At 38.3% G+C, this 23,119-nt stretch overlaps 1 protein-coding gene and 1 pseudogene across 9 annotated transcripts in view; one reads left to right on the top strand and one right to left on the bottom strand.

The window, feature by feature from the left end:
* DST (dystonin) overlaps positions 1-23,119 on the top strand; it is a 494,942-nt gene that overhangs the window by 6,122 nt on the left and 465,701 nt on the right. The window lies entirely within an intron of this gene.
* LOC115935069 (uncharacterized) lies at positions 2,941-3,053 on the bottom strand (annotated as a pseudogene).

The raw sequence follows: 23,119 nt of genomic DNA, 5'->3' as shown, positions 1-23,119 counted from the left end.
TTATGTATAGAAAAGGAATGGTTGGAATAGTTCTGGTGAAATGGTTGCTTCTAGCTCAAGTGATTAGAGAAGCCTTCCAAGAGGAGTGATATTTATGCTAAAGCCTGAAGGTTGTATGGTAAGTACAGTAGTCCCCTCTTCTGTGTGGTTTTGCTTTCCATGGCTTCAGTTACCCATGGCCAACTGTGGTCTGAAAATATTGAGTGGAAAATTACAGAAATAAAGGATTCATAAGTTTGAAATTGCATGCCACTCTGAGTAGCCCGATGGAACCCTGAGCTGCCCTGCTCCAATCCCACTTTGTCCTGCCCAACGTGTGAATCATCCCTTAGTCTAGCAAATCCATACTTTATACTCTGGCCATCTCAGTTATCAGGTTTACCGTCAACTGTATTGCCACACTTGTGTTCAAGTCACCCTTATTTTACTTAATAATGGCCCCATAGTGCAAGAGTAGTGATGCTGGCAATTCAGATATGCCAAAGAGAAGCCACAAAATGCTTCCTTAAAGTGAAAAGGTAAAACTTCTTGACTTAGTAAGGAAAGGAAAAAAAAATTGTATGCTGAAGCTTCTAAGATATACCACAAGAATGAATCTTCTATCTGTGAAATTGTGAAGAAGGAAAAAGAAATTCCTGATAGTTTTGCTGTCACACTTTAAACTGTAAAAGTTATGGCCACAGGGCATGATGAGTGCTTAGTTAGGATGGAAAAGACATTAAATATGTGGGTGGAAGACATGAATAGAAAACATATTCTGATTGATGGCAATGTGTTGCATCAGATTTACTTAATTAAATTACACTTTATCATAGGTGTGTTTGTATAGGAAAAAAACATAGTATGTATAGGGTTTAGTACTATTCATGGTTTAAGGCATCCACTGGGGTCTTGGAATGGATCTGTGGTGGATAAGTGGGGTCCACTGTACCTGAGTAGATTCAGAGAAATGAGAGCAAAATCCCAGGTTGGTATAAGGGCATGAGGATAGACAAGATTTAGGAAAGCACATGCCTGTTTTCAGAGCTTGGTGTACACCAGTATGGTTAGAGAGAGGGACTCTTGAGATTGCATAAAGGAATATAGTGCTGGAAGCAGACATAGGTGTCAGCTATAATAAAAATGATTCGTGTATACTACATGACAGTTGACAAAAGGCTTTGACATAACATTATTTTATTTGAACACTTTAGGAGGGCATCTGCTGTGAGTCCTCTTAAGAGAAGCAGGCTGGGCGTGGTGGCTCACGCCTGTAATTCCAGAACTTTGGGAGGCTAAGGTGGGTGAATCACAAGATCAGAAGATGGAGAACATCCTGGTCAACATGGTGAAACCCCGTCTTTACTAAAATACAAAAATTAGCTGGGTGTGGTGGCGCACGCCTGTAGTCCTAGCTACTCGGGAGGCTGAGGCAGAAGAATCGTTTGAACCTGGGAGGTGGAGGTTGCAGTGAGCCAAGATCGTGCCACTGTACTCCAGCCTGGTGAAAGAGCAAGATTCTGTCTCAGAAAAAAAAGAAAAAAAAAAAAAAAGAGAGAGTAGCAAAAAATCACCATTTGATTTCTTTTCCAGCAACTATAACAAAACCGCCCAGTCACTCTTCTTTCACCCAGGGAGAACAAAGAGTTATGGCCTCTGCTGCAGAGGGCCTTGGAAAATGGCCAGTTGGGGGCCTTTCTGGTGACCCCAAGGCTGAGTTTTTGAGGGGTACCATGTTTTTGAGGTCCAAGGATCAGCATCATTGGGTTATATTCTGACTGCAGACACCATCTCTCCAGGGATTTATGGGAACTTGCTCATGTGTTTAGTGTGGTCATTACAAATTTTAATACGAAGTATAATAAATTTGCAGGTAATTCATTATGTAAAAGACCTTTTTTATTGACTGAAATACATGAAAGTTTTTAAAAGTATTTGAAATGTATGTAGCAACTTTTCAACTTCTTCCTTTAAAATTTCTCTCCTATAATAATTATTCCTAAATGTTTACCCTCCTATGAAATCCTCAGGCCTACTCCCTTACCTTCAGCCAGTGACCTTTTATCTCCTGACTCACAATTAATGCATCAAGTAATAGCTCCTTAAACTTATTGCACCTATGAACTAACTGGCATCTTAGCCTTCCTTCCCAGTCCAATGAAAAATTCATCTGTCGTCCACACTGATATTTTATGCTTATGTTGTGAATTCTTTTCTTCCCATCTTGGGGGATATTCTATTAGTCATCCCCTCCTTCTTTATCCTCAATTGCTCCTTCTCTGCTGGCTCCTTTCCCTTACCTATAAACATCGTATGTGCTTCCTATTGGAAATAACAGCAACAGCACAAAATCTCCCTATGTCACCAACTCTTCTCTTGACAAGAAAAGTTTCCTGAAAAAGCTTCTTTGTTACCTTCTATTCCTCACCTCTCATTTATTCCTCAATTTAATCTGGCTTCTGCTGCTACTATTTAGAACCACTCACACTTAGCTCACCAATGATTTCCAAATTGATATATTGATTGTTTCAGTCTTTAGTTTAGTTGATCTATCCAGTATTTGATATTATTGGCCACTGATTCCTTCTTGATATTTCCTTCGTGGTTTCTAGACAACACCCTCTTAATCCCCTGCCCCTTTCTGGCCCTGGCTCTCTCTGTTTCTGCACTGAATCCTCTTCCTACTTATAACTTGATATTCCCTGTCTTGGGCCTACTTAAAAGAAGAAAACAGCTTTATTGAGATATAATTTACATACCATACAGTTCACCCATTTAAGTGTATAATTAAGTGGTTTTTGGTATATTCACAAGGTTGTGCAACCATCATCACAATTTAATTTTAGAACATTTTCATCACCCCCAAAATAAACCTGTACCCATTAGCAATTATTCCCTATTCCCCTCCTTCCTTCATCCTTTACCTATAGGCAGCCACTAATCTTCATTCTTTTTTTTTTTAAATATGGAATGCTTTACAAATTTATATTTCAGTGTTTCATCCTTGTGCAGGGGCCATGCTAATCTTCTCTGTATCTTTCCAATTTTCATATATGTGCTGCCCAACCAAGCACTACTTTCTGGCAATAGGTTTGCTGGGCCTCATTTTTGCCTATTTAGATTTTACTTGTGGGATCTCACCATACTCACTGTTTTAGTTTACCCCCATATCATGGTTACTCTGAAATCTGCCTATCAAATTTAGACCTCACTTTTGATCTCTAGGTTCAGAGTCACCTGCTTTTTCCTCATTTTCCCATATATGTCCCATTGGCATCTCAAACTGAACATGTCCAAAACTGAATCATCAGTCTTTTACCACATCTTATGCATCTATTTTGGAGAATGGCAATATTCTCACATCCAGTCCCCAAACCCCTGCAGTTTTTCAAACTAGGAATATAGAAGATAGAATAGATGGCTGCCTCATCCATCCTGCCCCATCTGTCTTCTCTTTTAAATATCTCTGGACTCTGCCTTTCGTTGTATTCCCATTGCTGTTTCTTTGGTTCAAGCCCTGTAATAAGCCTCTGGACAAGTCTCTGCTTCCCCTTCCCCAACTCATCCACACCAATTTAATAAAGATCATTTGAAAATACAAATTAATTATTAAAACTTCTATAAGTTATGGAGACATTCAGATTTAAGTAATAGAAAACCCAACTTAAAATGGGTTATTAATAAACAGGGATTTCTATTCTCTCATAACAAGAAGGCTAGAGATGGCCACAGGCTTTGCTTGAGCAGTTCTACCATGTCATTTTCAGTATATTTGGGATAATCTTGTCATTCTCTTGTGGTTGGAGAATGGTTGGCACAGTTACAGATACGGTGTCTAAATTCAAGGAAGGAAGGAAGGGAAGGGGCAGAGCCAGCCATGGTTATTTATCAGAAAATCTGAATATTTGCCAGAAGACTTTTCAGTTAGACTTCTGCTTACCCTTCACTGGCCAGAACTGTCACAGGCCATCTGTCACTATAAAGGAGGCTTGGGATGTGAGGTTTTATCTTTTCTAGTGTCTGTAGTAGAGGTAGGCAAGGGAGAAAGAGTTGGGGAATGCATATTTCTCCCCTACTTAAAATCCTTCAGTAGCTTCCCACTTCTTTCAAGATCATAAAGTTCATTCTTAGTATAATGTCAAAGGGTTCCTTGTACTGATGTCTTGTGATAGGTCGAGTCTACCATTTGTCCACACTTCTTATAATTCTTCAAACAGACCATGATCTTTTAGGATTATTGTTTTTGTCCATGTTATTTCCAACTAAGAAAGCCTCTTTCTATTTCTTTCCTCTCTTTTCTCATACACCTCCAACAAAAACAAAAATACTCAAAACAAAAAAAAAGGGTAACTCTTGCTGTTTCTTGAAAGTCCAGTTCATAAGTTATCTCCTTAGGGAAACTTTCATGACTCCCGCCTCGTAGTAACGATTTAGTGGTTTTTTTTTTGTTATTGTGAGACTCTTAAAGGCAGTCTAAAACCCCAGTTCTTAGTTTAGAATCTGACACATAGTGAAGCTCAGTAAATGTTGGATGAATGAATGAATATTTGAAGTTTTCTACAAGTCAGTTTCATTCTCAATTCTCATGAATTTGCTAACTTTCCCAAATATCCTGTATCCCTCTTTTCCTTAAGGGGAAAGAGACAGATGCTTTTCATATTGTATCTTATTTTTATTTATTTATTTGAGACAGGGTCTCTCTCTGTTGCCCAGGCTGGAGTACAGTGGCGTGATCTCAGCTCACTGCAACCTCTGCCTCCTGGGTTCAAGTGATTCTCCTGCCTCAGCTGCCCGAGTAGCTGGGATTACAGGCACTCACCACCACGCCCAGCTAATTTTTATATTTTTAGTAGAGACAAGATTTCACCATGTTGGCCAGGTTGGTCTCAAACTCCTGACTTCATGTGGTCCACCCACTTTGGTCTCCCAAAGTGCTGGGATTACATGCGTGAGCCACTCTGCCTGGCCCCGTATTTTATTTTAGACATATAGTTATACCTTACTTATGTCTTACCCTGTGTTTACTTCACGGATACACAGATCAGACACTTTAGAAAATGAGTTGAAATTGGCTGGGTGCGGTGGCTCATGCCTGTAATCCCAGCACTTTGGGAGGCCGAGGAGGGCAAATCACCTGAGGTTGGGAGTTTGAGATCAGCCTGACCAACATAGAGAAACCCCGTCTCTACTAAAAATACAAAATCAGCCAGGTGTGCTGGCGGGCCCCCTGTAATCCCAGCTACTTGGGAGGCTGAGGTGGGAGAGTCGCTTGAGCCTGGGAGGTGGAGGTTACGGTGAGCTGAGCTGAGATCGTGCCATTGCACTCCAGCCTGGGCAACAAGAGTGAAAATCCATCTCAAAAAAAAAAAAAAAGAAAAAGAAAAAAAAAAGAAAATGAGCTGAAAATATCCCTGACTTTTTTTTTTTTAATTGAAAGGACTTTCATCCTTTGAGAGTTTTAAATCAAAGTTTGATATTTAATGTTTGTATTTCAATTTGTAATCTAAAAATAATTCTGAATTATTTTGTAACCATTTTACCTTATAACCAGTACTGTCATCCAATTCCAGTTCCTGAATTTGTGTTTTACTTAGTCACATTAGTGCCAAGTGGTATTGCTTTAACTGTCATAAGCTTAAAAGGAAAGATTTGAGGCAATTTTTATGTATAATTTGTGCATTAATGCCAAATGAGAGCCAAATGCTGTGCTTTGGTAATCTGTTTAACTGATTTTGAGAAATGTGGTGGTATATTTGAATAAAGAGCGTCAGAAATGGCAAATATTGGACCGGATATGGTAGCTCATGCCTGTAATCCCAGCACTTTGGGAGGCGGAGGCGGGAGAATTGCTTGAGCTCAGGAATTCGAGACCGGCCTGGGCAATATAGCAAAACCTTGTCTATACAAAAAATAATTTAAAAATTTTGTCGGGCATGGTGATGTGCTCTTATAGTCCTAACTACTTGGGAGGCTGAGGCGGCTGACTGCTTTTAAGCCCAGGAGTTCGAAGCTACAGTGAGCCATGATCATACCACTGCACTCTAGCCTGGGCAGCAGAGCAAGGCCCTATCTCTTAAAAAAAAAAAAAAAAAAGAGAAATGGCAAATATTAGAGTAAATATAGAGCACAAATTATAACATTGTCCTGTGGGGTGTATAAAATATATAGATGTTTGACACCTTTAGTGTAAAGAATGGCAGGGGAGTAATGGAATTCCTATACATTTGCAAAGTTTCTACATTTTATGTGAAGTGGCATATTAACTTAGGTAGAATGAAAAGTTAAGGATGCATATTTTAACTCTCAGAGCAACTAATTAAAAAAAGGAAACCCAAGAGATAAACCCAACTAGAACTTCTAAAACATATCCAAATGACCTGAAGAAGGCAAGAAAAAGGGAACACAGGAACGAAAAACCAGGAGAGACAGATTGAAAATAAATAATAAAATAATAGACCTAAATCTAATAATATCAATAATTACATTAAATATTAATGGGCCAAACACTCCAATTATGAGACATAGATGAACAGAATCAATAAATAGCAGGGCCTAACTATATGCTGTTTACAAGAAATTCACTTTAAGTATAAAGACATAGACTGAAAGTGAATGGATGGAAAAAATATAAATGATGCAAACAATAATCATAAGAAGATTAGAGTGGCTATATTAATATTAGGTAAAGTAGATAATCAAGGCAAATGGTATTAACAGAGACAAAGAGGGATGTTCCACAATGATGAAAGGACCAATCATTCTGGAAGACATTATCATAAATGTGTATCTAACTAATATAAACCTAACCTCAAAAGGTATGACATAAACATTTCAAAAGTAAAGGCGGAATTAGACAATGCTGTAATCATAGTTGGTGATCAACAGAGTTTATAAGCATACCTCTTTCAGCAATTGATAGAACATCCACACAGAAAATCAGTAAAAATGTAGGTAAAGAGCTAAACAACTCTACCAACTATCTTGACCTAACTGATACTTCCAGAAACACCACACTCATTGGCCAGGCACGGTGGCTCATGCCTATAATCCTAACACTTTGGGAGGCCGAGGTAGTAGGATCATTTGAGCCCAGGAGTTTGAGACCAGCCTGGGCAACATGACAAAACCCTGTCTCTCCAAAAATACAAAAATTAGCCAAGCTTAGTGGCATGCACTGTAGTCCCAACTACTTGGGAGGCTAAGGTGGGATGATTGATTAAGTCTAAGTGGGTGAAGTTGTGGTGAACCATGATAGCACCATTGCCCTGCAGCCTGGGTGACAGAGCGAGACCCTGTCTTAAAATGAATAAATAAATATTTGTAAAGAAACACCATACTTACATGACTCATTCACAAAGACAGACTATATTCTGGGTCAGAATACAAGTCACAATTAATTTAAAGGATTGAAATAATACAGACTATATAGGAATCAGTAATATCTCCAAGAAAATCTCAAATATTTATAAATTAAATAACATTCTTCTAAATAATTCATGTATCAATAAGGAAACCATAAAGGAAATTTAAAAATATTTTAAACTAAATGATAATGAAAACACAGTATCCTAAAATTGTGGGGTGCAGCCAAAGCAGTGAATAGCTTTAACTGCTTATCTTAGAAAAGAAGGAAAGTCTAAAATCAATTAACAAAGCTTCAACCTTGAGAAGTTGGAGAGGGTGTTGGGGGGAAAAGCAAACTAAACACAAAATAAGTAGAAAGAAGGACATAATAAAGGTAAGAGCAAACATGGATATAATTGAGAAGAGAAAACCAAATTAGACTCTTAGATGAATAAAGTTTATAAACTTCTAGCTAGACTGATCAAATCACTTGTATGACAAATGAAAGAGAGGGTATAACTATGGAACCCACAGACATTAGAAGGGTAAGAAAACTGGTTGCAGTGGCTCACGCCTCTAATCTCAGCATTTTGGGAGCCTGAGGTAGGAGGATCACTTGAGCCCAGGAGTTCAAGACCAGTCTTGGCAACACAATGAGATCCCAACTCTCCAAAAAGAGAAAAAAAAGAAAAAAAAAAGCCGGGCATGGTGGCTTGGGCCTGCAGTCCCAGTTACTCCAGAGGCTAAGGTGGGAGGATCTCCTGAGCCCAGGAGGTCAAGGTTGTAGTGAGCTGTGATTGCGCCACTGCACTCTGCCCTGGGTGACAGCAAGACCCTGTCTCAAAATAAAGTAAATAAAAAGAAAAAAAAAAGGATAAGAGAATATACTGTACAACTTGATGCCCACAGAAGTGACAAATTAGATTAAATGGATTTTTTTGAAAAATATAATATTAACATTGCTACAAAAATGTAAAACTAAGATGGCTTATTATTATGAAATTACTTTGTGGATTCCTAAAAGAGTCTTGTGGTCCAGAGGTTTATGGACCACATTTTGAGAATTGCTGCTTTAGATGGGTGCAATTTATTATATGTACCTTGTATCTCAGTGAAGTTGGTTAAGAAATATATATGTACATATTTTTATATATATGCATAAAAATGTATTGCATAAAAATGTGTGTGTGTATATATGTAGATATGTGTGTGTGTGTGTGTGTGTGTGTGTGTGTGTGTGTATATGGGGGTAATGTGGAATTTATCTTACTTTAAGAAGTTTCTGTCATTTTGAGTGTATAAAACATTACCTGACAGTATATTTAAGACTATGACATTTTTGATAGTATGATTGAAACTTTTTTTTATTCCATTTCTGCTAGACTTATTTATATAAAATTTTTTTTTTTGAGACGGAGTCTTGCTCTGTCGCCCAGGCTGGAGTGCAGTGGCATGATCTCGGCTCACTGCAACCTCCACCTCCCTGGTTCAAGCGATTCTCCTGCCTGAGCCTCCTGAGTAGCTGGGATTACAGGTGCCCACCACCACACCTGGCTAATTTTTTGTAGTTTTAGTAGAGACAGGGTTTCATCATGTTGGCCAGGCTGGTCTTGAACTCCCGACCTCAAGTGATCCAGCCGCCTCGGCCTCCCAAACTGCTGGGATTACAGGCGTGAGCCACCACGCCCGGCTGCTTATTTATATAATTTTTATTGGAAGAGTAATCTATAGACATCTATAAAAATAAAATAAATATAAAAAAGAAATAAAAACAAAATGCAAAAACAGTGAAAATGGTTTGACCAACTTAAAAGGACAGCAGAAAATTTATAAGGAAAGCCTAGATATAAGGGGAACTTTCTAATCTTTATGTTAGTAATTTTTCTTATCGATTTATGTTTATCTGTAGCTCTTTATTTATCTATCCCCCCATCTATTCATTCACGTATCCATCCATTCATCCAACCATCCTTCCTCCTTGTGCATATTGTATCATGCCTTAGAACTACTCTCATACCAAGATCTTGAATTCTGCCATGTCCTTCTCTGATCATACCTGCTTCTGTCTCTGGACCTTATTGTGAGCTCTTAATGAGTTTCCTTCTTACCTTCGTCAGGACCGAAATCTTCTTTGGGGGTCAGTCTGTCATTACCTTCTTATTTAATGTCACTTGGCAGTCTGCTCACTATAGACCCTTGGACCAACAGTTTTGAGAAACTTTGTTATTTTCACTTCACTCATGCAATTAATTAGTCCTTCTGCCACAGTGACTTTTCCAACTCTCAGACTTGGTGACTGCTTTTCTATTCTTGTGCCTGGGAGGCATATCCTTATTGGACAACTTCACAAAACTCAACCATTTGATTCATTATGCTGTCTAGCAGTCATCACTGCCCCTTTGTAGTGTATCAATTAGCTGCTTCTTTGTAACCATTTAAAACTTAGTAACTTAGACATTAATCATTTATCTCACAGTTCCGTGGGTTGGTGATCTGGGCTGTGCCCAGTTGGGCACTTGGTCTGGTCTGAGTCAGGCTTGGCTCATCACAGCTGGAAGTCACCCAGGTATCTTTGATGAGCTCTGGCTGACTCACGGTTTTCCTCTGCATGGTCTCTCCTCTTCCAGTAAGCCAACTCAGGCTGGTTCACACGTGGTTAGATTTGGGTTCCAAAAGCAGCAAGAGTGGAAGTGCATGAGGCCTCTTGAAGTCTGGAATCTGGGCTTGTACAGTGCCTCTGCTGACACATTGTTTTGGCCAAAGCAAGTCATAGTGGGTAGAGAAGAGTCCTGATAGGAGGAGTTACATAGTATTGTGGCCATTTTTGCAATCTACCGTAGGTAATCTTTTGATTTATTTTTGGTTTGCTACTGTCTGCTATCCCTAAAGTACTCATGGTAAGCTTTTTCTGTTTTTTTCCCTGGACAGTCTTTTCCAATTTCTTGGCTTTCATATGTATGGAAATTACTTCTACCAGACGTTTTTAGGCCCAACTTAGTTTTTCAAAAGTTTCAGACTGGGTGCTGTGGCTCATACTTGTAATCCCAGTGCTTTGGGAGGCTGAGATGGGAGGGTTGCTTGAGGACAGGAGTTCAAGACCAGTCTGGGCAACATAGTGAAACAAAAAATAAAAAAATTAGCTGGGCATGATGGTATGCACCTGTTGTCCCAGTTACTCAGGAAGCTGAGATAAGGAGGATCACTTGAGCCCAGGTGTTTGAGGCTGCAGTGAGCTATGATCATGCCACTGCATTCCAGCATAGGCAACAGAGCAAGAATCTATCTCAAAAAAAATTTTTTTAAAACATATATATATAGAGAGAGAAAAAGAGAGAGAGAGGTATAATTTCTAGTTTTAGAATATTTTTCGTCATCCCCAAAAGATGTCTCATGCCTGTTTGCAGTCTATCTCTGTTCCAGTCCCTAACCCCATGCTGCTTTCAGTATCTATAGATAGTGCCTCTCCTGGACATTGCATATAAGTAGAATCATATAATATGTAGTCTTTCACATCTGGGTTCTTTCATGTAGCTTAATGTTTTTGAGATTTGTCCATGTTGTAGTATGTATCAGTAGTTTGTTCATTTTTATTGCTGAATAGTATTTCATTCTATGAATATACCATACTTGATTTATCCATTTACTATTGATGGACATTGGCGTTTCTCCCTAATGATTAGCTATTACAAATAGCGCCGCTGTGAATATGTGCTTAAAACCATTGTGTGGACATATATTTTCATTTCTCTTGGGCAGATACCTAGGAGTAAAATTGCTAGGTTTTATGGTAAGTTTAATTTTTAAAGAAATTCTCCAGTTGTTTTTTTAAATGGCTGTACAATTTAATATTCTCATCAGCAGTGTATGTGGGGTCCAGTATCTTGACATCCTTGGCAATACTTGTTACTGTCTGTCTTTTTTACTATAGCTATTCTATTGGATATGTAGTGATAGCTCCGAGTTTTGATTTGCATTTCCCTAAAGACTAATGATGTTGAGCATCTTTTCACCTGCTTTTTAGCTATTCATATATCTTCTCTGGTGAAGTGTTCAAATCTTTTGTCCATTGTAAAACTGATTTTTTTCTTATTGAATTTTAAGGGTTCTTTATACATTCTGGATACAAATTCTTTAATAGATATATAGTTTGCCTATTTTTATGGTCTGTGGTTTCTCTTTTCATTTACTTAATGGTGTCTTTTTAAGTGCAAAGTTAAAAAATTTTAATAAGTCCAATTTATCAATTATTTTTCTTTATGGATTATACTTTGGTGTCATTTCTAGGAATTGTTTGCCTCATCCAAGATAATAAAATAAGTTTCCTGCTGCTTGTTTTTCAAGGCAATTTAGTTTTGGTTCTTACATATAGTTTGAGTTTTTCTCTGTTTTTTGAGTTTGTAAATTGCTGGTATTAGTTTTTTTAAAATATTTGAAAGATTTCACCAGTGAACCCATTTGGAGCTGGTGTTTTCTCTGTGGGAAGATAATTTTAAGTTGTTAATTCCACTTCTTTACTTTTATGTGCCTATTCAGATTACTTTTCTTCTTGAGTCACTTTGGTAATTTTTGCCTTTCTAAATGGTTCATTTCATCTAAGTTATCTAGTTTGTTGAACTAAAGTTGTTTATGGTATTCTCTTTTGCTCTTTTTAATTCTGTATGGTTGATAGTACTTTCGGATTCCCTTTTTGTTTGTCTAGCCAAAAAGTTGGGGCTTTTGTTATCCTGTCCTGTTGCACACTTCTGTGACCGCACTTGCATCCAGGAAGGAAGATAAAAACCAAACACAAAGGAATAGGAGTTTGCCCTGCCTGTGGTATTGTTTAGGGGCTGTGAGAAAAGAAAAAAAAAATGAGTGATTTCTGTACTTTCTCTGAGTCTTAAGAATTCTCCTTCTCACCTCGCTACCCAGAATTAGGGCACTTTTTCTGGAGCTCTGTATCTGAACCTCAGTACCCATTTCTGGGTTTCAGGCTGCACTGCTGCATTGCATTCAGTCTGGGGAATAATGGAGGTCAAAAATGGCAAACTCACCACTGGTTTTCATATACTTTGAGTTTTGGCCTTTTTACTTCAATTGGCCTGCTGCTGTTTACGTTTCAGAATCCTCAAGTAGCTGCTCAATGCATTCTATTCAGTTTTACAGCTGCGTTCAATGAGAGACGTGCTTATTCTACTTTATTGTAAATGGGAACACGAACTGACTTTAACTAGTCTGTCCTCCATCCACTTCAAGCTTGTTACTTTTCTCTTTTTATTTATTTACCCTTTAGAAAATCTTGTAGGATTTTGACAGTTGGTAAGATGATGCGGGTAGAGATGTGTATTGCTACATATAACTCATGAAATACTGAAGATTCCATTTATTTTACCATTATACAAATTTTTTAGGAATCAAACATCAATCGATTATTCATTTTGGAAAAGTTTCTTTTCTTATTTTTTTGGTCCAATCTCATTATTCTTTTTGTTTTTCTTTTTTCTTTTTTTGAGACAGAGTCTCGTTCTGTCACCAGGCTGGAGTGCAGTGGTGTGATCTCGGCTCACTGCAACCTCTGCCTCCCGGGTTCAAGCAATTCTCCTGCCTCAGCCTCCTGAGTAGCTGGGACTACAGGCATGCACCACCATGCCCAGCTAATTTTTGTATTTTGGTAGAGACGGGTTTTCACCATGTTGGACAGGATGGTCTCGATCTCTTGACCTCGTGATCCGCCCACTTTGGCCTCCCAAAGTGCTGGGATTACAGGTGTGAGCTACCGTGCCCGGCAATCTCATTATTCTTTATATTTTCTGCATTTGTCTCCAACTTCTGTACATAAAATAGATTGAGGTTAAAGAACTACTTGCAAATTTTAAAGAAAACAATATGTATCTCTTCATATTTACTGATGAGTTTACAAAGAGTAGAAATTTCACATTAAGAAGTAATTAAGCAGTAGACCGTTAACAAGTTTTAAATAACTAACTGACCAACTTTGAAGAATCATTAAAAGAACATTAAATAGTATATTCCTGCTACTGCCCACTCTGCAGTGAGCTGCACGCAGCAGGCAGCAGGCAGTTGCGAGCATTTCAGACTGATCTAGAGTGTGACTGCCTCTTGTTTTAAAAACGGTTGTGGGGCATCCCAAAGTGAATCCCAAATACATTCTTAATTGTTTAGACTCTCTTGAAATATTTGGATTACCTAGCTGTATGTCTGAATCATCAGCTGTTCTGGGTGGGAGATAAAATTGGGAAATTTTGGCTGGCTACTGCTATATTACAATTTCTCTAGAAACTTCAGTTAATAATGGACTCAAGCATGGCTTGAGCTGTTTGCTGAGAAACTATGGCAACGGGCCTTTTAATTAAAGCTGAAGTAGTGTATGTAGCTTAGGAAAACGGAGATACTGCCAATTGATAGGGTGACAGTATGGGAATCATCCATGAAGCTAACAAGAAATTTCTTTTTAGGTATATTTAGTTAACTCTTTTTTACCTAAGTTGTTCAAAGAAACACTAATAAACTCTTTTAGTGGACATCAATATTTGGCTTTGGAATATGTTACAATATTTTTTAAAGAATATATGGCTTCCTAATTTTTTTAAGAATAACATTAAAATTATTTTGTGTTTTCTGAGTATATGTTAAACTGAGAGTTGGAAGTTATTGGAAGGGTGAGCCTAGAGGCGTCCTTAATGTCAGAGGGCAGCCAATCTGAGATAGTTCACAAAACCAATGATCTCTCCATTTTGGTGGTGGAAACATTAGTGTGCCTTAATTCTCTCTCTCCATGTCATATTCTCTCTCTCTCTCTCTCTCCCCCCTTCTCTCTCTCTCACTATATATATATATATAAAATATATAATATATAATATATATATATAATATATAATATATATATATATAATATATAATATATAATATATATATTTTATATGTATATAAAAGTGCACTAGTGGGCTGATGATTGACAAATTAGTAAACTGTCCCCCTTTTGAGCTAACGCATTTCCAGGCAGTGTGCTGGAATTGATAAGCCCAGACCATAACAAAAGTGATTTATTATTGTTAGCTTTCCGAATTAAAAAAATAAAAACTAAGTAGAAAAGCAAGAGTTGTCATTTTTTGAGGGTCAAGTATGTGTTATGCTAACAACCCCAGTGATGGGCAGATTCTGTTAGCCCTTTGGTAGGGGCTGAGGAGGGGGAGAATTTGAGTTTATGTCTGTTGTTTTAGCATCCCATCTTAAAAAGTGTCCCTGTTTGAGGATAAATTGCAGTCACCTGGTGAAAGCAATCGCTACAAAGATGAGTAGCATCTAATTAAATAAAATGTTCTACTCAGGAGGCTGAGCTGGGAAGATTTTTAGAAGCCAGGAGTTTGTGACCAGCCTGAGCAACATGGTGAGATCCCCATCTCTAAAAAATAAAAAATATATATGTATATAAAATAAAACAAAATGTAATAGTGACAAATGTAAAAGCCCCTAAGCCAGAGACAATGTAGGAATTGGCTCTTACAAAAGCCTGTTATCTGGTTTCCTTGGCTTTGGGTTTCAGTTCACTTTTTATGATACTGTTGGCAGAGTAAGCTATCTGAAATAAGATCTGATCTTCCACTCCTTTTGCTTAATGGCTTTTCTTTGCTTAATGGCTTCCCGTTGCTTACAGGATAAGTACACCCTTTCTTGGTATCAGCTCCCACACACCTCTAATGCACATCTTAAACTCAGACAAGACCCAGCTGCTTGGTTCCCTACCCCAGTCTGTTTTCATGCCATTGCTCATGCTGGAATCCCTCTATTCTACTTTTTTGTTGTTGTTGCAAACTCCCATTTCTACTTAAAAATGAGGATTAAACATCATTTTCTTCCTTTCTTTATCTCACATTCTTCCCTTAGTCTTCCTGGACATTCTCCCCTCTTGTTATTGAACTGAACTAACTGGGGCCTGCTCACCTGGCGCGGTAAGGCCAAACATCCACACTGAGGTTTGCAGTGGAAGAAAGGTGGGCATTTATTTGCAGGGTGCCAAGCAAGGAGAATAGTGCAGCTTATGCTGAAAGACCTGATCTCCTCAATGGCTTGCAAGTCGAGTTCTTAAAGGCATGGTTAAGTTTTAGGAAAGCAGAAGTTACAGACAAAATCATAAATCAATATGCAGAGGTTACACATTGGTTTGGCCTACAAAGGGTGGGATATCTTGAAGTGGGGGCAGGTCACAGGTAGATTAAAAGATTTTCTGGTTTGCAATTGGTTAAGGAAGGGAAGCTTTGTTTAAGATCTGGGTCAGCAGAAAAGATTGTTAGCTCTGGTTTGTGGTGTGACTTCTTTCAGGACCATCAGGAAGAAATTTACAGCAAAGAGAAGTGGTCAGAGATCAGTCCTCAGTTCCTCCTATCTGAGGTCTACATGCTGTTCGGTGGGGGTCTGGGTTTCTGAAAAACAACTCAGGAACATATGTTAAGATTTTATCTTTACTTTCTATAGAGAACCAAACATTGTATTATTTTAACTTCCTTGGAGATTGTTTTAAGCTACTATTACCTTCTTGCTTATCTAGTTGCTCATTTATTTCTCAGGAAGAGCTAGGTACCTGGAAATTCCCTTGAAGGAACTCAGGATTTTCTATTATTTCTATGCTTGGGACCCACAGACCCCTAAGAAGTGTCCCTGCTCCATCTCACTCTGGGACTGGATGAGGGCACCAGATATGGGGATTTACACACCAAGGCAGGTGGTATGTAATTTTTATCTTGTTTCCATAGCCTTGTGTGGCATCTGGCATGGAATAGGCACTTACTATTTGTTGAATATTTGATGTGGGCTAAATATTTGATGTATATAGGAATGGAATTAAGTGAGTAAACTAGAGTTACCAGGCATATTTGAGAAAATACAGAGTAGTTGAACTTCAGTTCAGCTGTTTTCTCTCCTCCTTCTCTCCCACCCTTCTCTTGCCTCCCGGCTGCCTGTTCCTCCTATGCCTGTTCTGTGGCTTTCCAGAATACCGTGGTCAAGGAATTGCTCTTCCCTTAAATGCCCCTCTATTAGTCCACTTCCATTCTGCTGATAAAGACAAACTCAAGACTAGGTTTGGAAGACTTTTTCTGGAAGAAAAAGAGGTTTAATTGGATTTAAAGTTCACATGGCTGGGGAGGCCTCAGAATCATGGCGGGAAGCAAAAGGCACTTCTTACATGTTGGTGGCAAGAGAAAATGAGAGAGAAGCAAAAGCAGAAACCCCTCATAAAACCATCAGATCTCCTGAAGCTTATTTACTACCACGAGAACAGTCTGGGGGAAACCACCCCCATGATTCAAATTATCTCCCACTGGATCCTTCCCACAACACATGGGAATTATGGGAGTACAATTCAAGATGAGATTCGGGTGGGGACACAGAGCCAAACCATATCGTTCAGCCCCTGGCCCCTCCTAATCTCATGTCCTCACGTTTCAAAACCAATCATGTCCTCACATTTCAAAATCAATCATGCCTTCCCAGCAGTCCCCCAAAGTCTTAACTCATTTCAGCATTAACCCGAAAGTCCAAAGTCTCATCTGAGACAAGGCAAATCTCTTCTGCCTATGAGCCTGTAAAATCAAAAGCAAGCTAGTTACTTCTTAGATACAATGGGGGTACAAGTATTGGGTAAATACAGCAGTTCCAAATGGGAGGAATTGGCCAAAACAGAGTGGTTACAAAGGCCCATGCAAGTCCAAAATCCAGCAGGGCAGTCAAATTTTAAAGCTCCGAAATGATCTTCTGTGACTCCAGGTCTCACATCCAGGTCACACTGATGCAAGAGGTGGGTTCCCATGTTCTTGGGCAGCTCCACCCCTGTGGCTTTGAAGGGTACAGCCTCCCTCCTGGCTGCTTTCACAGGCTAGTGTTGAGTGTCTGCAGCTTTTCCAGGCCAACAGTGTAAGCGGTTGGTGGATCTACCATTCTGGGGTCTGGAGGTCGGTGGCCCTCTTCTCACAGCTCCACTAGGCAGTGCCCCAGTAGGGACTCTATGTGGGGGCTCTGACCTCACATTTCTCTTCTGCACTGCCCTAGCAGAGGTTCTCCATGAGTGCCCTGCCCCTGCAGCAAACTTCTGTCTGGGCATCCAGGCATTTCCATACATCTTCTGAAATCTAGGCGGAGATTCCCAAACCCCAATTCTTGACTTCTGTGCACTCGCAGGCTCAATACCACATGGAAGCTGACAAGTCTTGGGACTTGAACCCTCTGAAGCCACAGCACTCTTTGGGGGACACAGAGCCAAACCATATCAGCCCCTGAGCTTCCAAAATACCCTTTGCCTTTCTTTCCCAAACTTCTACCCTCAACTCCAATCAAAATGCCATTTCTATACTGAGGAATGCAGCTAGATATAATTAGGAGATTATCACATCAACCTAATTTATGCCAGGCTATAAATGACTGACAGTGAGGCAGCAGGAAGTGTTTGGATTTTGAATTCCACAATATAAGTGATTGATTTCGTGTTCAAATTTCTGACTGTGTGTATAACCTTCTCTTTCACATTGTATATTAATGCATCCTAAACATGTTTTCATGCAAGGGTTTTGGATTATGTCATGCAATCGTGACAAAGGAATATTCTGAGAGCTGCCTGCCTGTAACCAGTTTCAGCAACATTGCTGTCTTTGTTCAGCAGCATTTGTGCAATTATTTGAATATTTTATTGCTTTTTCATATCTTTCTTACATAAATGAATGAACACTAGAAAAATTACTGATAATGCTGGTGATGGGAAATTAGGTCTCATATAGCAATTCACTTCAGATAAACATATAAAAAATCAGGTGAGCCAGAAAGAAGAAATTCTTAGCTTCAAGTGGATACTCTCTGAATTAAAGCCCGTCTAGAATCTGTTTTATTGGTAGAAAAAGACGCAAAAGCAAGGAACTGTATGGAATTCTGGAACTCTATCATTGAATATTGTATACAAAAAGGAAGATATAACTAAAGATTTTTAATCCTATATTTTAGTTTTTGGGCCCTGAAATCCAGTTTCTCATGAGATTCCTACACATTTCATTTTTTTGTGTGTTTTCAAGAAAACATTTTACGCACAAGACAGGCTGCTGGTAAAAGGTTAGGAAAAATGCCTGGGTTTCCTTCAAGCTGTCCCTTCTTCGAAGTCATTAATTCTTGCCTTAGATCTTTTCAACAACTGGAATCTAGGTAATAGCTTTGCTGCAACTACTTTAGTAGATCCCAAAGTTAGGGCCCTGAAAAACCAAGATATGGCATAGGCCTGTTGGCTAGGCACTGAGTGCTACAAGATGAGGCCAGAGGTCTGCAAACCATCATCACCTTCCTTACCTTTTGGTGTCCTTACCCATACACAATTACCAGATCCTGGAGGCTAGCTCACTTTGTGCCATTAGTTCTGAAGGGCTTGGTCTTATTAACCCAACTGAGAGGAGCTTCTGTCAGAAACTTAAATGGAATACAATCAAGTTGAATACGACTTGTCTCTACCTTTGAGGAGTTCTCTTTTCATTTCCTTTATCTTACAGTGATGGGTGATCAGATAAGAAATGAATCATTCATTGAATTTAGTGTTGATGCTTCTTTTCTTCTCTTGATGCTTCTTTTCTTCTCTTCTTTGGCCATGCCTGCATTTATCTGAAAGTTTTCTATATGTTTTATATAGAATTAAAGGTAAATTGGGTTTATTAACATTTTATATATGTTTTGTATAGAATTAAAGGGTAAATTGGGGGATTAAAAATTTAGTGTGGCAGCCTTTGCTGTTATTGTCTTTATTTGTTTGATTTTTGAGAAGGTAAAACATTTACATGATTCAAAAATGAAAGCATATAAAAGTATATCAGTGAGAATTCTTTATCTCATTCTTGTTTTTTATTTCTGGAAGAGGAAATCTAAGTAGTGACTATTCTTAGTTTCTCTTAAATCCTTTCATTATTTTTCCATACACAAGGAAATAAAAATATATTTTATTTTACCCTTTTTATATGTATAGTAGTATATTGTATACACTGTTTTGCATCTTGTTTTATTCACTCAATGTATCTTGAAGAGCTTTCCATAGAGAAATACTTCTTTTTGTAGGTGCATAGTATTCTATTGGACGCATGAATATAATTTAGCTAATCATCCGCCTATTAATGTATTTGGGATTTTTCTAATCTTTCATTATTACAATCAATGCTGAAATGTAAAACCTTAGCCTTTTACATGTGTGCAAATGTTATCTGTGGGATAAATTCCCAGAAGGAGAATTATGGAATCAAATATTTACATATTTTGATTTTGGTAAATATGATCACATGGCCGTTTACAATGGTTTATTTTAATTATCAAAGCTTCATAATATGTTCTAGTCCTCCCTTATTGGTATACTGTTTTAGTTGTATTCTTTTTATTCCTATGTGAATGTTAGAATTGGGTTGTCTAATTCCAAAGGAAAAAAAATCAGTATTTTTGTTGAACATGTTAAATGTGAATTTTATTAAAGGATAAATGGAATATTTATGATTTTGAGTTTTCCTATCAGTAGGTATACTTTTCTGTTAGTTCAACTCTTCTTTTTTGGCAGAGTTTTTTTCATGTATTTCTTCCATATTTCTTGTAAAAGTATATCTAGTATTTTATTTTGGTTGTGATTAAAAACAGGTCTTTTTTACATTATGTCTTCCGTTTGTAGTTTCTATAAGTGAAGCTATTGGTTTCATTATCTTAATCTTATAATCTGCTAACTTATCTTACTGTTTGTAGTGGATTTTATTATAGTAGAATCTCTTGGGTTTTCCAAGTATAATAACATATCATCTGCAAATAGTGATTATTGTATATCCTCTTTTCCAACTTTTGCATTTTATTTATTTCTCTTGTATAATTGTATCGGCTAGGACATCCAGCAAAATGTTAAATAATAGAAGTAAGAGTGAATACCTTTTTCTTGTTCCTGACTTTATTGGGAAAGTCTCTGATGTTTCCTTAATTAGCATAAGTGGGCTTTTGGGTTGAGATAAGTCTTTGCTGGTCATTTACTCTTGGTCTTCCAGCTTCACCTCACCCTTCTATTCTATACTCTCTGGTGTTGGGGCTGGGACTCCTTTGATAGCACAGTGGGCTCCGTCAATAGGGGGCACTGGAGGGAGTTTGGAAAGTGATAGCACTTTCTGGTGGGCTCTGCCAATACGAGGTACTAAAGGGAGCTTGGAAAGGGGAAGAGGGGAGAAGCACTTCCTGTCTCTCTTGCTCTTCCTGTCAGAGGTGCCCCAGTAGGGGTATCTCACCTCAGCTTTATGTATTTATTTTTCTAGATTGCCAGAGCCAGCCTCATCACTTCACCTTGTAGGTACCAGCAGCAGCTAGGCAGTGCTCCCACCTCAGAGGTATAAGCCCCAACTCAGACGCACTTCCCTCCTCTGAGCTCCTAAAGATAGTACTAACAGCAGCTGAGCAGCTGAGCAGTGCCGCCTTCTCACAGGTCTGAGCCCCAGCTTTGTGGGGCCCTTCTTTTGAGCTCCCATGATCTTGTAACTTAATCTCATCCTTTGGAACCCCTCAAACTGGAGGTGGTAGCTGCTTCCTTGCATTTATGGTCTGCAGGTTGCTCAGTGTCCTAGTTTTGCTGTTCTAGTCCTCTAGTACCTGTTTAAACAATTCTCTTTATTAAATCCCTTCTGTTGAAATATCTAATGTGCTTTCTGTTTTCCTGAAAGGACCCAATCCTGAATGACTCATGCATTCCTATTTTATTGAACATTTTTGTCAAGGTCAGTTGCTCATTTTTTTCTAATTTTTTTCTCTTCATCAAAGGGGGTGATTGTATGGTTTTTCTTTTTAGACCTGTGAAATATAATAGGAACTTTTCTAACCCTAGACACTTCTAGACACTTCTAGAATTTCTGTAACAGATCATATTGTATTCTTTCAATGCACTACTGATTCTACTTGCTGATATTGTAATTAGGATTTTTGTATTAATATTTATATCTGAGATTGGTCTTAATTTTTCTCTTTTAGGGAAATCCATGTCAGGTTTTAATTTCAATGTTATATTTGCTTTATAAAACCTTTGGATCTCCCGCATTTTTGCTAATCTCTGGAAAAATTCAGATAGCATTTAACATTAACATTTCCAGGCTTTTGTTGTTGTTTTGTCTTGTTTTTATTTTTTAAGATTTGGTAGCATTGCCTTATGAGACTCTGGGTTGGGTACTAGTTTGGTATCATATAATGGGAAACTTATTTCATTAAATGAATCCAGAAATGACTAATAGATAAAATGATGTTTGTATGTTCTGCATTAGCTGAGCTAGTTAAAAAAAAGCTTTTTTGGCTACCAGCATTAGTTTAGATCAAACTGTGAAACAGGCAGCATGTCTCTGGTGCCCTTTTTATCCTTTAATTATTGTACATATGCATCTAATTAATTCTCCCTCTTACCTGCTCTTTTCCCTCCTATGCTGTTGCCAGTCTCTGCTGAAGTTACCTACTGATACTGTTTTTGGAGGTATGACTCTGCATATAAATATTTGCATTTTCATAGAATTATGAATATGCTCTTGGCAGAATCTTGGGTCCTGGTGCTGTATGTTTTGTGTCCCTTCTTCCTTCTAAGTTCTTCAAGTACATGTATTCCTGAGGTGAAGCATAAGCATAGCAGCTTGAGGAGAGCATATCCTCCCATTGACTTAGTTACACAGATTTAATAAGCTCTACACTCAGGAACCTTAGAGAGCCTTCAGTCTTCCTCTTAATAAAAAGAGGGTCGCCACTTAACTACCTTTAGTGTGAGTAAAGGAAAAGGTGGAATAACATCTGTTATTGTGAACTCATCGCTAGCTGCCTGGCTCGTCATTTCTTTTCAGTGCCTTCATGCATCCTCCTCTCTCTGACCAGCAGGTCTTTCCTTGACTTTGTCCCGGTTGAATCCTCACTGGTTTTTGAAGCGATGGCCTTGGCTTCCCTCACACAGTGGTTCCTCCTTCCCCTCACGAACTGACCCCCTCCTCAATTTCCCCTTACGGTCTCCTGAGCTTACTTCTATCATGTTACCATCATTGCATTGTTTACTTACAAGTCTGTCTCCTTCACCAGGCTGGTTGCTGCTGAGGGTGCATTCCATGTTTATTCTCTTTTGTTTCCAATGCTTAGCTCACTGCTGTATATATAGTAGGTTTCAAAATATATTCGTTGAATTACTGAATAAATGAGACCCAAGAAAAAGTGGAGAGAAAGAAAGATGAGTGGCAAATGGATAAATGGACTCTGTAGGAACTTTTAGTACCATGCTCCAGACATGTTCCAGATGCTAAAAAGGTTTTTTTTTTTAAATCCACCTGTACTATATGAAAAGTAAACATAGTGTTTCATTCAGAGTGAACTTAATTTATATTTGATTTATGTTCACATTGTGGATGCTTTTCTGGCAACACACTTTCTACATCTGCTTACTCGAAGGCATATATCAGAATAAGTCAGAAAGACAGTTTCAAGACTATGAAAGTCTAAAATCCTCTGGTAGGTTTATAGTAATTTAGCTTTTGGGTCGGGAAATTTGGGTTTATTTTTCCTGTGTCAGGAAATTATGTCCTGCTTCAGGAAATGATGATAGTAGAGATAAGGGAATCAAAGGGATTAATAAGGGATGCTAAAAATAGATTCATTGGGAGATAAGATGACCTGAAAGCAGAGGATTAAATTGAGGGGGTTGAGGGAAATAAAACCTATTTCCATGATGCTTCCACTTGGAAAGTATAAATATAAAGAGAACTTGGGATTATGTTTAGCTTGAATGTTTTCCCATCTTGAGCTGCTG

Source organism: Gorilla gorilla, chromosome 5 (assembly GCF_029281585.2).
Source record: "Gorilla gorilla gorilla isolate KB3781 chromosome 5, NHGRI_mGorGor1-v2.1_pri, whole genome shotgun sequence".
Lineage (NCBI taxonomy): Eukaryota > Metazoa > Chordata > Mammalia > Primates > Hominidae > Gorilla > Gorilla gorilla.
This window is presented reverse-complemented; position numbering and strand designations above follow the sequence as displayed.